Source organism: Malaclemys terrapin, chromosome 4 (assembly GCF_027887155.1).
Source record: "Malaclemys terrapin pileata isolate rMalTer1 chromosome 4, rMalTer1.hap1, whole genome shotgun sequence".
In the NCBI taxonomy this organism is placed as follows: domain Eukaryota; kingdom Metazoa; phylum Chordata; order Testudines; family Emydidae; genus Malaclemys; species Malaclemys terrapin.
Genome location: NC_071508.1, coordinates 81,859,501 through 81,871,821, shown reverse-complemented (window position 1 = coordinate 81,871,821; position 12,321 = coordinate 81,859,501). Strand labels below are relative to the sequence as shown.

Sequence of the window (12,321 nt, the reverse complement as noted above, 5' to 3'; positions counted from 1 at the left end):
CCCTCCTCGGCTGTTTTATAACCCGGCCGCGGGGGACACGGGGGGGGCAACCAGGGTCCGGATTCCGCGGGATGGGAAGCGGCCGAGCTACTGCCCCCGACCCCGCGTTTCCTCGCTCCCGGGGGAGACGAGACACCCGGAAAGGGGGTGACACACCGGCCCGTGGAGGGGAGCGAGGGCCCACGTGGAAATTCCTCTTGCGGCCCTGGAGCCTCCACAGAGAAGCTGGGGCCTTGGCCACAGGGCTCACCCACCACCCCAGCCTCAAGGACTGGAGAGGCACAGCTCAGGATAGCGCCCTTCAGACACATACCCCTGCATCAGCCCCTGCTCAGCTTGGCTGTATCCTTTCCTGCTACACACTACTGGGCCCCCTTACACACAATCGGCCCAGCAAACCTTACTAGAAACTAGGCCTCAATACTCCTCCATCACCCCCAAATCTTCAGCTTCCCAGACACAAACCCTCGTCTAATGTGGGAAGCAATAGAATAAGTGAACTTGGAACAGTTATTTTGGCTTTTAGACCAGAAAGCATTTGTGTAATTATTGATTAAACAATGCAAACTCCAAATGCTAGGTTTTCTCAAATACCTGCAGTTATAGTCCTCTTTCCCCAGCAGGCTGGGCCAGGCAAAGACACAGCACCCAATATCTGTCTGACTCTTATATCAGGGGGTAGCCGTGTTAGTCTGTATCTACAAAAACAACAAAGAGTCTGGTGGCACCTTAAAGACTAACAGATTTATTTGGGCATAAGCTTTCATGAGTAAAAACCTCACTTCTTCGGATGCATGACTCTTATCAACAGTTTCAGAGTAACAGACAAATGTAAAAGACAATTATCAAGCTCTACAGAGCCTTGCACGATGCTGGAGTCGAGAAGTCACACATAAAACAAAAAAATGGGAATCATAATTCCAGGATATTACTGGCAAACATCCCCCAAATCCCACAACCTCCTTGCTGTGGAAATAATTCCAGTGGAAAGTAACATTTTGTCTGCACCTTAGTGATCACCAACAAAATTAACACAAACAGCCTCACTCTCTTCTGGAGTGGATGTGAGTAGGCCTTTTACCACACACGTTTTTTGGACCTGCCTATAGACCAGAACAATCTGGTCACACACAACAGCTTACAGAAAGACTTAGGTTATCAAATATTTCACATTGTTAGGCATGGGCCCCATAAACTTAATCTCTTTTACCAATTTTATTTATTTCTAGAGCACCAAAAGGTACATTGGAGCTGCATGGTGAGGTCCATAGTGGATTTTATAGCCATCAGGAATACTAGGTCGAAATGTTAAAATTCACATGGTATAGTTTGTCAGAGAAAACCATGCTTTTACAATGCGGCTAAAGAAAATTCAAGATATGGTACAAATCACAGTTCAGATCTAAAGCAGAGATCACTGGACCTTAGTTAATACTTCATTTAACAACATTAAAGAAATTAGGACAAAACAACCCTGAGTTAAAATTACATTCCATTGCACTTGGTGAGATATCAGCCTGCTATTCATATCTTGACAACCTTACAGAAAAGCTATACAGGCAGTCCTCGACTTTACGATGTTCGACTTACGACATTTCTGAATTGATACCCTGATTTGATTTACGACAATTGTTTTCGACTTTACAACGCTCGGTCCTGCAATGGAGTGGATTGCAGTTCCGAGTGACGACGTTTTGATTTACAATGCAATTTTCAGGAACCAAGTGTGTCGTGAGTCAGAGGACTGCCTGTACTCCAGTCATCCACACAGTTAGCTACAAGCACAACTCCTACAACATTTGTTTGTGCATCTCTCAATAAATAAAAATGCTGCAACGAACACCTATATATAGTCTTCCATGTAACCACGCTACATTAAAAACACACACAAACCATGCTTGTCTACTGGAATATAACAATGTTGCACCAACTGCTAACATACCAAAATTGTGTATAAACAATGACATATAAGAAACAAGTATCTATATATAAACATACATATCAACACTGGCACCTCATGATAAATTGTCTTCTTATATGTCTCTGCAAAATACCTACCACACATTTGGGCACTGTATGTGTATGCATGTATGTATGTATAAATAAATAATTCAAACTAGCACCTGCCTCTGCAAGCCATCTGCCCACCGAACACACATTGATGTCTTGAAGGTGTCCAGTATTAGACCTCTAGGAAAGGAAACTACAGGTAAATTTCCTCCTGCTCATGGCAGGCAAGAAGAGTGTAGTCAACAGTATAGATTCAGAGAGATCACAAAAGAAGAGAAGGGATCCATGAGATTCAAATATCTCATTAACAGCCAGCAGAAAATTATATATTACATTACTTAAATCTTAATCTCTGCTGCTTTCCAAAGAATTTTTAAAGTGTACATTTCTAACCTTTTCCACTGAAAAACAGGGCCTGATTCAAACCCAATTGAAGTAGATGGAAAGACTCCTGTTGACTTCAGTGGCCCTGTAGTAACCTATTCGCTACACCAATACTGACTTGGACGTTAAATACATTCTATGGGTGGCATACCTGAGATCACTTATTCACTGATGCTTTAAAAACTCCCACACCCCAATCTGGGTCTATGCTGGTCATGTACTATATATGTATCTTGTGAACCTTGTAACCTATACTTGTAATCTCTCATAACTCAAGCCTGACCCCAGACATAGGCACCGACTCCTGGGGTGCTCCGGGTCTGGAGCACCCACAGGGAAAAATTAGCAGGTGCTCCACACCCACTGGCAACCAAGCTCCCCCCTCCTTGCCTCCTTCTCTCCCCAGCACGTTGCGTCCCCACTCCTCCCCATCCCTCCCAGCACTTCCTGCCCCCCTGCCGTCTAACAGCTGTTTGGTGGTGCTTAGGACTTTCCAGGAGGGAGGGGGAGGAGCAGGAATGCAGTGTGCTCAGGGGAGGAGGCGGGGCAGGGACTTTGGGGAAGGGGTGGAATGGGAGCAGGAAGGGTGGGGGTCGAGCACCTACCAGGCAGAGGGGAAGTCGGTGCTTATGACCCCAGATGTATAGTACCTTCCTTCTTAACTTGTGTAAACTTGATTTTAAACATTAGTTTTAATAAAAGTTTTTAAAATTGTGGTCCTATTACCTCAGACTTGCAGAAAGTTGTCTCCAGCAAAGATGCAAGCACTCTCCCTATCTCATTCAACCTCCCTGATGTTTTAACTTCACTGCCCAGAAGAGACCACACATAGCAACCTATGAACCTTTCACTTAGCTAGAATGGAAGTAATTCATAATTATTTCTTATCAAACACTAACGCTGTGCTTACTTTCACTCCGGAGACTCAACAAGTAAAAATAATTGCAAAGGAATCTGGTAAGGGCCAACAGTGCTAAATACTGTATAAGGCACAAAATAGAATAGTCCCTGCCTCGGAGTTCTTACAATCTAAAAGGCAGGAATGGAGAAAACAGGATGCATTGAGAAGCCCGGAGACAGGACTCACTTGAATATAATATTTTTGTTGTTTGTATTTACAATTCTTAGCCTCTCAGGACCCATTGACAGTACAAAGGCAACCAAGTCTGGGAATCCAGTTATAATTGTAGTGTGGATGGAATCTTATCCTTATTTTTCCATTTTTTGTAATTGAGCTATAATCTTAACATGTCTATGGTCTTTTCTGCTATGTTGCAACAAGATCAGGGAAAAAACATATTGTAACTGTGGCTTCTGACTTGGTGCTGTGGTATGCTTGATGGTATATGTAGTATAAATAAGCCTTTTACTGCCCAATGCCTGGATTTCTGCTATAAGAAATCCAAAGTTCCTGCTTTTGTCTGACTACTTCCTTATACCATTTTAAGAGACAATAACATCACAGGCTTAGCTACACTTGTGAGTTACAGCGCAATAAAGGAGCCCCGGGCGCCCTAGCTCACTCCCCGTCCACACTGGCAAGGTACGTAGAGCGCTTTGACGCCTCAGCTACAGCGCAGCTGGTACTCCACCTCGGCGAGTGGACTAATGTTTGCTGTGCCCCCGCTGGAGCACCGCGGCGCCAGCATGGACGACCTGTCCTGTTAATGCGCTCTGATCGGCCTCCAGAAGTGTCTCACAATGCCTGTTCTAGTCACTGTGGTCATCACTTTGAACTCTACTGCCCTGCCCTCAGGTGACCAACCATCAGACCCGCCCTTTAAATTCTCTGGGAATTTTGAAAATCACCTTCCTGTTTGCTCAGCCAGGCGTGGAGTGCTCTCAGTGAATCTTTCCAGGTGACCATGCCTCCATGCGCCAGGCGATCCCCAGTATGGAGCAATGGTGAGGTGCTGGACCTCATCAGTGTTTTGGGGGAGGAAGCTGTCCAGTCCCAGCTGCACCCTAACGGAAGGAATTACGATATCTTTGGGCAGATATCAAGGGACATGATGGAAAGGGGCCATGACCGGCACGCTCTGCAGTGCAGTGTTAAAGCGAAGGAGCTGCAGAATGCCTACCGCAAAGCCTGCGAGGCAAACAACCACTCTGGTGCTTCCCCCGCGACCTGCCATTTCTACAAAGAGTTGGACGCACTACTTGGGGGTGACCCCACCTCTACTTCGAGTACCACCATGGACACTTCAGAGCCCAGTTCAACAAGGCAGGAGGAGGAGGAGCAAGGAGGAGGAGGCAAAGCAGGAGTGAGTGTGCTGAGGAGGAGGAAGGCACCCCAGAATCCCTAGATACATGCAGCCAGGAGCTGTTCTCAAGCCAGAAGGAAGGTAGCCAGTAACGGCGGCCAGTGCTTGGGGAAGGACAAACACCAGAGGAGGTTCCCAGTAAGCGGCTTTTATTTTGGGAAGGAAGTTATTCGGTGGGGGCTCTTGGGGTGAGGACGATTAGGGCTGCATGAATGCCTAGACAGGGCGTTGATGTGCTCTCTCACATCGCAGTAATCGGACTCAGTGATCTCTTCAAAAGTCTTATCCAGAACTTGGGCAATGCACTTGTGCAGGTTTCTCGGGAAAGCCACTGTGTCCTTGTCCCAGTAAGGCTAACTTGTCCGTGCCACTGTGCCGTGAGGGGCAGAGGGACCATTGCTGCAACCTTGAGATCTCAGCTGTCCGTGTTATCACCTGCCAAAAGACTCCAAAGGATCAGAAAGAGGCCATGTAGAAGCAAGGAAGACATGTTGCATGAAGTAATGCAGCATTCAAGTAATGAAAATCAAAAAGTGCAGGAGTGGCGGGAAAGTGAAAGGAGGATCTGCCAGCAGAACGAGGAGCACTGGCACAAAAGCGCAGTGCTCCGGCAGAAAAGCACGGATTGGCTGATAAGCGTAATGGAGCGCCAAGCAGATTCTATCCAGATTCTATCCAGGTGCTCGTAACCATGCTGGTGGAGCACTACCGTGCCTCCCCCTCTCCTCCCCCACAGCCTTTGTCACAAAATTCTTTCCCTTGTGCACCCATTTCACCTCCAACCCACTTTCCCCAACATCTGGGTTCTTACTGCCACCAGCTGCCTCCAACACCTGTAGCTTCACCACCCAGCCCTGAAAACTATGACCCTTACCCCCTCACTCAACCCCCATCACCATGCAGTATAGACATCCTGAAGTGCAGCAATCATTGCACAGCACTCCAGACAGGGCATATGCAAATCTGTGATTGTACCGTTCCCCATACCACCCCCTTGCCCTTTCTGTTTCCCAAGCAGTTGTGTTTCTTTTCAATAAATTAATTTTCTTTTCAATAAATGGATTTTTTGGCTTTGAAAACATTCTTTATTGTTGCATAAAGTAAAAGATACCTTAGCCTAGGAAAGAAACAGGCACTGCAAGTCAGCGTAGCAAACACAGATTCCTACTAACATTGGAACCACTGCACTTCACTCCCGTGCAGGGCACCAGACATTACTGGTGGCTTTCAGCCTCAAATTGCTCCCTCAAGGCATCCCTAATCCTTGCAGCCCCACACTGGGCCCCTCTAATGGCCCTGCTCTCTGGCTGTTCAAATTCAGCCCCCAGATGTTGAACCTCCAAGTTCCATGCCTGAGTGAATCGTTCACCCTTCCCTTCACAAATGTTATGGAGGGTACAGCACTCGGATATAACCGCAGGGATGCTGTCATTGGCCAGGTCCAGCTTCCCATACAGAGAGCACCAGCGGCCCTTTAAACAGCCAAAAGCACACTCCACAGTCATTCTGCACCGGCTCAGCCTGCTGTTGAACCACTCCTTGCTGCTGTCAAGGCTCCCTGTGTAGGGTTTCATGAGCCACAGCATTAAAGGGTAGGTGGGGTCTCCAAGGATCACAATGGGCATTTCGACTTCCTCTATGGGGTGATCTTCTGGTCTGGGAAAAAAGTCCCTGCTTGCAGCTTCCTGAACGGCCAGTGTTCCGAAAGATGCCTTCATCATGCACCTTTCCGGCCAGCCTACGTGAATGTCAATGAAACACCCATGGTGATCCACAAGCGCTTGGAGAACCACCCCCTCCGGTTAACGTACTTGGAGGCTAGGTGGGCTGGTGCCAGAATTGGAATATGCATGCCATCTATCGCCCCTCCGCAGTTATGGAAACCCATTTGTGCAAAGCCATCCACAATGTCCTGCACGTTACCCAGAGTCACGGTTCTTCTTAGCAGGATGCGATTAATGGCCCTGCAAAAATGCATCAACACAATTCCAACGGTCGACTTTCCCACTCCAAACTGGTTAGCAACTGATCGGTAGCTGTCTGGAGTTGCCAGCTTCCAGATTACAATAGCCACCCACTTCTCCACTGGCAGGGCAGCTGTCAATCTCGTGTCCTTGTGCCACAGGTTGGGGGCAAGCTCCTCACACAGTCCTATGGAAGTGGCTTTTCTCATTTGAAAGTTCTGCAGCCACTTTTCTTCATCCCAGACTTGCATGACGATGTGATCCCACCACTCAGTGTTTGCTTCCCGAGCCCAAAAGCAGCGTTCCATGGTGGTGAGCATGTCCGTGAATGTCACAATCAAACTTGTGTTGTATGCATTACTCGAGTCACAATCATCGTCAGAGCCCTCACTGTCACTTTGGATCCTAAGGAATAACTCGACTGCCAAATGTGACGTGCTGGCGAGACTCGACAGCATACTCCTCAGCAGTTCGGGCTCTATTCCCGCAGACTGAAAGGGAAGACAGAGCGTGCAGTACAAAAAACATTGAAAGATGGCGCCAAATGTGGACGGAAGCACAGGAAATGCTGGGATGCGAACCGATGCATCACAGGGCATTGGGACAGGACCCAGAATGCCCCGCACCCCCCGCCCCCTTCCCACAAGCCACAGCGCCAGAATGGGAAGAGGTGCTCTGTGGGATAGCTGCCCATAATGCACTGCTCCCAGTGCCGCTGCAAGTGCCACAAATGTGGCCACGCCAGTGCGCAAGCAGCTGTCAGTGTGGACGGACTGCAGCGCTTTCCCTACTGCGCTCTCTGAAGGCGGGTTTAACTCACAGTGCTCTACATCTGCAAATGTAGCCATGCCCACAGTAACATCACAGCAACTCGATTTAGGCCAGTATAGGGAAGCAAGTATGTATTCCACTAAAAACAATGAGGAAAAGCTGGGTGTAACTCTAGGGAAAAGAAAAGAGACAGTAGAGATACCTATCTGTCCTAAGACCCAAACCTATCAAGCAGCTCCTATCCCAGGGAAACAAAATGTCAGTGATAACATCACATTCTCTGATCTCCTCCTATACGTGGACATTCTTCCCCCATTGAGCCACTCCTGTCCCAGAAAAACAACAAAGAGTCTGGTGGCACCTTAAAGACTAACAGATTTATTTGGGCATAAGCTTTCGTGAGTAAAAACCTCACTTCTTCGGATGCATAGAGTGAAAGCTTTCACTCTATGCATCCGAAGAAGTGAGGTTTTTACTCACGAAAGCTTATGCCCAAATAAATCTGTTAGTCTTTAAGGTGCCACCAGACTCTTTGTTGTTTTTGTAGATACAGACTAACACGGCTACCCCCTGATTCCTGTCCCAGAGGAAAGGAAAAAGAGAGCAGAAATAAAGGTAGCTACGTAGCATCATGCCACCGAATCAGAAATGGACAGTGTTGACAAATGGACACGGGTCCAAACTCCAAACAAAAAATTAATTCCCATCCTGGACAAATGCTGGGAGTACTGAGATCACAACCCAAACACACTACGTCCTGCACAGACACGGAATACATTGTACCCACCTCTGACAATTACCCAAGGTTTCTGCCCTTTTCACACTTTGGAAACACATGTAGAGTTATTAGAGTAGGTAATTTGACTAAAATGTTGGAATTTAATGGAGCCATGAGTGAGCATCACAGTATGCTGAAGAAAGTTGATCAACCCTCTTTTTTTTTTTAATTAAAATATGAAAAGGGAAATCCATTTGCTATCTATTATTTCCCCTGGAGCTAACTTAAGGTTGGGTAAGGATTTTTAAACACTCTTTGGGGAAAGAATGTGTCTTAGAACAGATCAGAAACCACAGGTCCCATGTGTGGGACCCTTTCAGGGTGACCATTCAAGTTAAATATAAACATCAGAGTAAAGGAAACAAAAAGGTATCCGATTATCTTTTCTAGAGTCTGCATCTCAGAAGGGCCCTATGATGCAGGAGTTACCTCTAGTTCCCAGGAAACCTGACGCAACTGTTGTTAATCAATCAATCAGTCCCAGGTATCTACAGACATCAGAACACACGCCAAACAATCAGCACCAAATAACACGGATTCTTAAGGTTCCTGGGCTGAGCTGTCAGGGCGGGCCTGCCCTTTCCTTCCAGCCTTAAGGTCCTCAGTCTTTTATCTTTACTTTTATTGAATGAACGTCATTGGGAACCCATAGTTGGTCCTGCTGTTTGAGTCCCAAATAATTTAGTGAGAAACAAATTATAGGAGATTGGGCAGCAAGGCTCATCGACTCCCAAAATGTAAAACCTGCCTTCAGAGCCAGCACTAGGCAAAAACAGACTAAGCAATTGCTTAGATCCTCAAGCATCTCTGGGAGACCCCCTATTAATTATTAGTATGTGTTGGGAGGAGGGGGAAATCTTCCTGCTTGGATCCCCCAATGGGCTAGCACCGGCACTGCCTGCCCTAAAATCTCACGTCATATCACGGTCAATTGCTTTGCGGCACAGAAACTTTGGTACTTAGAGCGTGGAGGGCCGAGGCTGCACAAGATCTCCAGTGTAGGGACATAAAAGCACTAAGGATCTGAATTGGTCAGAAAGAGCTGATGGCATTTTCAGATAAAAGGAGAGAGAACATTGCTGACGCCTAATGAGTTAGGTAGAGCGGGTATGAGGACAAACAGCAGCCAAAGAAGGCGATGGCGAAACTCCTGTGTCCCTGCACTAGGGAGAGAGAGAGGTAAACTATGGCAAGAGGATAGGGAACGGCTTCTCCGCTTTTTTGGAGGAGACGGGGGAGAAGGGGAAATAACAACAACATACGAGTTTCCCAGACCTGTCCTTGGTCTCCCTACAGCCAGCCAGATTGATTCATTGCTCCTGCAGATCAGCTAATTGGCTGAAAATAGGGTTGCCAGTTTTGGCTGCACACATTCCTGGAGGTTTAATCACCTGACATAATCTTTAATTAAAGATTACTTTTTTAATTCCTGGAGACTTCAAGGCAATCGTGGAGGGTTAGCGAACCTAGCTGAAAGACGTGAAAAACTGTTGAGTAGAGCAGAAAGAGACTCATATTCCAGATTCCTCCCTACTGATGGTCAGCTCCAGAGATGTGATCTTCCCCCAGTAGTGCCCCACCAGTAGCCAGCTGAGATTCTAGTAATGTGAGTTTCTTCAGAGCAGTGCCTAGCCCAGACTCAGGCAAATTTTGGCTTCTCAGGTCCCAGCTGAGACTCCAGTAAGTGAGCCCCCTCACAGCAGAGCTCCAGGTCCCTGGGCCAGCTGAGACTTGGGGCACTGTTGTAGCTGAACTCAAGAGGTTGTTTGCAGTGTCACCTCCTGCTCTCCCCAGCTCTTAAAGAACAGAAGGGAAAAAAAGCAAACTAAACCCTGTTTAAACGTTAAAAACTATGGCTAACCACGCTCCGGTGCCAGCGGCTGCTGAGCCTCCCCTTGGAATAGCACTACCCCCTGCTGCTCTTGTCCACTCTGGGCACGTGGTTTTGCTCTTATCTCTTATCCTCAGTGTGGACAGCACAGCCCCACCTGCTGTCGGGCAGCGGCCTGGCTCATCCCGCAGTGACAGCAGACTAATTGGATCAAGAGCTCCAGGAACGTGGTGAGAGTCCTGCTGTCTCCCCGCCTGGCGCTGCTCCAGCCTGCACTCCCTTCCCCCTGTCCCAGGCCTTAGCATCTACTCTCCAGCCGCCACCAGCGAGACTCCTTTGGAATCCCCGGGGCAGCTTGGGTCCGCCCAGCTGGGAGCTCCTCGCGCTGGGAGGCGGGGCGGGGGCCCTTGTGTCCTGCAGCCTGAAATAAGGGTGGGGAGCTGCTAGAGCAAGGGGTAAAACTAGAGCTGTGAGACAATTCGATCTGTAACTCGCCACACTGCAGGCAGCGCAGCCTGCAGCGGGAACGCTGCCGAGCGGGACTCCCTTGCACCAGGGCTTGGAGCCGAAGTCGCTAGGGTAGCAACTAGAGAGGTAAGATGCAAAGTAATCTGCCTCCGGACTGCACTGGGACGGGGGTGGCCTTAACTCTCTCCGAGCTGCCGGAGCGGGGCTCCTATCGGTTCGTTCCCTTGCCCTGGCGAAGGGCAGAACAGAGGCCCCTTAGGCTTCCCTCCCCTCTGGAGTCTCTCCACTCCGCACCCCCAAACAGGGCGCTCCCTCGGGCTCTTTCCGAACCTGTTCCCCAGTAAGTACCAGAGCTCCCAGGGCGCTGGCTGCTTAGCCCGGCCTGTTCGGCGCTGCTTGGAGTGGAGGTGGGGTAGTCCGGCCCCGCCTGGGTGGGAGGCAGCGCGCGGGGGAGCTGCACTTAATGGCAAGGAGCTGGCGTCTTAAAGGTAAAAGTTTCCTAGTGCCATGGGGGGAAGGAGCCGCTGTGGGTAGGGGACAGGAGGCGCCGCCGTTCGGATCTGCGCTGAACCCTCCATCCCTTGGCAGGGACTTCGCTCTCCTCCGCTAGGCTGGGCTATCGGCCGCTGGTATGTGCGCCGCAGGCTCTGTGGTTATTGCTGTGCTCTGGGGAGTGGAGCCCCGCCATCCCCTCTGCCGGAGCGGCCTGGGAGCGGTGTCCAGGGCCGGTGGGGGTGGGGCAAGTGGAGCAATTTGTCCCGGGCCCCGCAGGGGACCCCACGAGAGTTTTTCGGGGCCCCTGGAGCGGGGCCCTTCACTCGCTCCGGGGGCCCCTGGAGCTTCTTCCACTCCGGGTCTTCAGCGGCAAGGGGTCCTTCCGCCCCGGGACCCGCCGCCGAAGACTCCAGGCCCCCTGAATCCTCTTGTCGGTGTCCTGTTAGTGTCGTGCCCCGCTAGGGGGTCAGCTGCCAAGAGACGGGTATAATGAGGGTGACCCTAGCAAGCGGAAAAATATAGGCGCCTATTTCCCCGTACTGATAAGACAAAGCCTGGAATATAGGGACTCTCCCTATAAAATCGGGACATCTGGTTACCCTAGGTATAATGGAAGCATTTGCCAAGAGGTTAGTTGGAGACCTAAGGCTGATCTGCCCTTACATCCCAGCTGCTGAGGCAACCCACCCCTCTGCCTGTCCCCTGGCTGGGGATCTCAGACACCACCCCCACCTCAACTCCCGGGCTCAGAACTCGCATGTCTGCATCTGAACAAGGTTCCCCAGAACGTCCCTTAGTGCCAGCGCTTCTACTCAGTCACCTGCTTCCCTCCTGTCTCTTCTCCCCCGGAGACTCCTAGGGTGGGTTCTCTGTGGAACCCCCCCCCCCCCTTTTTTGTTTGAAGCAGGCTTCTCTGCCTTACAGCCAGGGAAGGGGCGGGGGAGAAAGGGACAGGGCCCCTTTGTGAAGACTCCATGCGGAGTCGCTTCCCACACTGAAACCGGAGCTGCAGGCCCTGGAGTCTGGCAGAGCCTCTGTTAAAGGGATAGGCACCCTCTGACTGCCCGCTGCCAACTGGACAGTGGGGAGGTACTTTCATAGTACTGATACCTCTCCCTATCCAACTAGCTGCCTCTAGTCTCCTAAGATAAATGTATTGAAACAGCAGCAGACCACCTAGATCCCATCCAGTCCTTAGCCCAACTCCCACTAGACTGTCTGGGGAGGTGTCCATGGAAATAGGGACTCCTGTATCCATTCCCAAAACAAATAGGCCTCTTCAGTGTGCTACCCATTCCTCAGGTCCAGCTGGACCCTTTGGTTTTCTGCCCCTTCTTAGGCATTCCCCTCCCATCA

General features: G+C 49.6%; 1 protein-coding gene across 8 annotated transcripts in view; it reads left to right on the top strand.

Moving 5' to 3' along the window:
* The first annotated feature begins 10,353 nt into the window (after positions 1–10,353).
* PACSIN3 (protein kinase C and casein kinase substrate in neurons 3) overlaps positions 10,354–12,321 on the top strand; it is a 29,884-nt gene continuing 27,916 nt past the window's right edge. For 4 of the 8 annotated variants that reach the window (XM_054024830.1, XM_054024827.1, XM_054024829.1 and 1 more), the window contains exon 1: positions 10,356–10,596. The gene's annotated coding sequence lies outside the window, so the exon portion shown is untranslated. Of the gene's footprint in view, positions 10,597–12,321 lie in introns of all 8 variants that reach the window. The other 4 variants (XM_054024835.1, XM_054024831.1, XM_054024833.1 and 1 more) reach the window with 4 other exon arrangements.